Source organism: Gavialis gangeticus, unplaced genomic scaffold, assembly GCF_001723915.1.
Source record: "Gavialis gangeticus isolate Ggan-Ray unplaced genomic scaffold, GavGan_comp1, whole genome shotgun sequence".
Taxonomy (NCBI): domain Eukaryota; kingdom Metazoa; phylum Chordata; order Crocodylia; family Gavialidae; genus Gavialis; species Gavialis gangeticus.
The window spans coordinates 32594375-32597806 of record NW_017729025.1 but is presented as its reverse complement, the minus strand read 5'-3'; the positions used below and the strand labels follow the sequence as shown (position 1 = coordinate 32597806).

Here is a 3432-nt window from a genome sequence, read left to right as displayed (position 1 = left end):
CCCGGCCCGGTCCGGTCCCTGCGCCGCCCGCGGGGCCTCCCGGGTGCCCCGTGCTAGGACCCGGCCTCGGCCCCTCCCGAGGCGGGGGCTGCAACCACGTGAGGATGAGCCACATCCTCGCGTCTCCTCCGCGCCGGGGCTAGGCCCGAGCACCTGCTTCGGGGGAGCCGCGTCCCCTCCCCCCCAGCACGAGGAGGAGGAGGAGGGAGGCCTAGGTGTTGTGGAGGTGCAGCTGTTTTGGGTGTGTGACAGGCTGCGGTGTGTTCCCTCCACTCCCCAGATGCTTGCCAGGCCTTTTTATCTGTTAGACCTATTTATTAGATGGTCTGATAAAAGATATAACCTCTACCACGAGTTCCAGTTCCTTCTTCCAGTCCTTTTACTGCCTCCACAGGGGAAGAAAAAAGCTGGGTGCATTTTTTTAAGCCCATCAAGCTAGAGCCCCTCCTGCCTGCTAATAGTTGCCCCTCATCCTCTTCCCCCTGCCCCTGCTCTTCTGCCTGCACGAGGCCCGAGATCAGGTACAGCAACACATTGAGAAAAGCGTCCTTAATAAGCATCATGTTAGCTTTGTTTCTTCCTCTGGTGTCTGCGTTTAAAAGAGGGAGCTTAAGGAATGGGAGGCTTTCTGTGGGTCTGTTCTCACCTGTCCTGAGCTTGCCACTTGCATTGAGTTCCTTTTTATCCAAACACAGTGGATGGGGAAGTTAGTTTTCAGTGTTTTTGAAAGACTGGGCTTGTTGGGACACCAGAGTTTTTGATGGTGTTGAATAAAGATGTACATTACAATAAAGAGGGAGGCAGTTAGTGATGTTAGTCTGAAGGTAGGCAGGGTGGCACCTTAGAGACTAACTTGTCTCCCTGTCACATGCCTGCCTTCTGCCCAGGTGTGTACAAGATCTTGCATACGCTGTTGTCAAGGAAAAGGACACTAACTTTTTTGATACTCTTTTATTTTTTCTCTAAGGGTCCAATCAGGACCCCCCTGTATGAGACACTAAATAATAACCCATGCAATTTCTGCCTCAGGTAAAAAATTAGGGTGTTGATAATATAACAGGCAAGTTATAGGGGGAATATATATCAAGGGGGAGTTCAGACAAGGAATATTAAAGAGAAGCTTTGCCACAGTCTACTTGTTTGGATCGAGTATGGTTTTTGAGCTAATCTTTTTTTATGATTATCATTGTGGCAATAGTGAGTGAAATATATTTTGTTGGAGCTCTTTCATTTCAGTGAGTGTTTAGCAGGCCTGTAAGTCCTTTATAGCTAGAAGATGTGGTTTGTGTGTCTAGTTGGTCTCTGCTGAGGTTGATAATGGTGACAACTAATTAGAAATTGGTTTCATAGGATGGTTATTGTTTCAAGACAGTGAAGTTAAAGAAGTATTTCTTTTGAATATTGTCGCTTCTGAATCCGTTTTTAAGCTGCACTGATGCATACATAGATCTGATTTAGGGGAGTCCTAAATTCTACAAATTTGAGATCATGTGCAGAGGTAGGTCTGCTGGTTGAAGTTATCATGCTGCCTTATCTTTAAAGGGCCTGATACTGATTTGTGAGAGAAAATTCTGCAATCAAACTTGTACAAATTTCCCAGCTTATGGGTTGTGTTAACATATAACATGGAACTTTATAAAGTGAAATGTATGTTGGTACATTTACACAACTTAAATGCATTGCTATTTTGTTGTTGTTTAGGAATTAGCAGTTTGACAAACCCTCTTATATTTAAAAAACTTGAATTGTTGATCTCTGCTGTGAACTCTGTACTCTGTCTACCTGCTAAATAAAAACTTCAGCCTTTTTCTTAAACTTCATGGCTGTGTGGTTCATAAATTCTAATCATGGTACAAATTTATACTCGGTATACAGCCATGATTCCAAATAAAAAGTTATCACTGACTTTATAAAGTGTTACCCCTGACTTTAGTAGGCATGGGGAGGGTAAAATCCCATACTTTTTTGAAAACCTAAGAAGCTACTTTTCCCTATATGTTCATGTTTTCCTCCCTCTTTTCAATCCAGTGGGCCATTGTGTGCCCTGTGGGCAAAGGGAGAATAAATCTATTGATATTGAAGTTGAGTAAGCACATTCTTGCATATGGGTAAATACCTCTGATTCTCTTAAATTGTTGTCTTTTGAGGGGTGTGTGTTGCTAAAATAATCCTGAGCTTTTTTTTAATTTTGTAGGTTCCCCCATCTTGCAAAGTACTATACTCTCAAATGTAAGAACGTCAGCCCCAGTGGGTAATTGCTCTTTAGTCTGAAAATATATAAAAAGGTGCAACATTGTGTTAAGAATATTAAGTGAAGAAGTAACTCAAAGAATATAAGCAGTATAACATGACAGCCATATGGCACAGAAATGGGAGTTTGCACTAAGATACACAAATGAGGGGGGGAGTTTATATTAGTAACTGATATTCATATATCCCATGTAGCCCCAGACTATTATATATTTAATTAAAACATAAGCGCTCATGTAACATTTTTTAGGTGATCAAGGTTGCCAATTAACAACATTTAAGCTAAATAATTTTGCTATGAACAAGTTCTACCTTTTGCCTTGGAAATGTATTCACAAAAAAGTGATGGAATAAATGATAGTGTAGGCTGAAACTGGAGACCAGTTTCTGCATTTAAAAACATGTTCCAGTAAAAGGTTTTTTATACACAATGTATATTCTTCCGTAATGTCAAAAAACAAGGTATTGGAAAAATAAGAACCTGGAAATAGACTTGACTTTGAGCTGATCTAAACACAGAAGTTGTATTAAGTTAATAAAACATCTTTGCAGTTCACTTTTCCATTTGTTTGTTCTTAATATTGAAGGTAGGCCTCTCACCTCTTTATTTCCCTTCATTTGTCTTAAATGAGAAATTTAAAAGCTAAATAGTCTATTAATGATGACTAAGTTAAAGTCTAAGCTTTTACCTTAAACCTCTTAACACTCCGCTATTTTATAGCACAGTTTTAAGTGGAATAAACTTTTAAATAAAATAATTGTAAGTAAGCTTTATTAATATAAAAGCACCAAGTTGTGGAAGGATACATGGGGTCGTATTTGAATGCTCATAGCTGATATTGTGTTAGAATGCAAATGAATACTGTCACATGTTCAACTCTTATTACAATTAGTGTTTATTCTTGAACTCATGGTCTTATATGGCCACCATTTGTTACTTTTTGGAATTGTTTTAATATATCAGGGCTGTCTAGCTGCTGGCCTGTGGGTGACATACAGCTCCCAAAGAGTTAATTTGTGGCCCCTGAGCTTCTCCTTTACTGTGGGCTTCATATTGCTCTGGATTTTTCCTCTCTCCTCAGGCTGCTGCTTCCCACCCCTGCTGCAGGGAGCAAGACAGTGCAGGGCAGTGCATGGGGCACAAAGGCCAAGTGCAGAGGTAGGGGTGGGGGGTACGGGGTA

The 3432-nt window shown here is 40.9% G+C and overlaps 1 protein-coding gene across 4 annotated transcripts in view; it reads left to right on the top strand.

Annotated features, from left to right (window-relative positions):
• Window positions 1–3432, top strand: part of PAPOLA (poly(A) polymerase alpha) — a 105489-nt gene that overhangs the window by 254 nt on the left and 101803 nt on the right. The gene's annotated exons all lie outside the window — the stretch shown is intronic.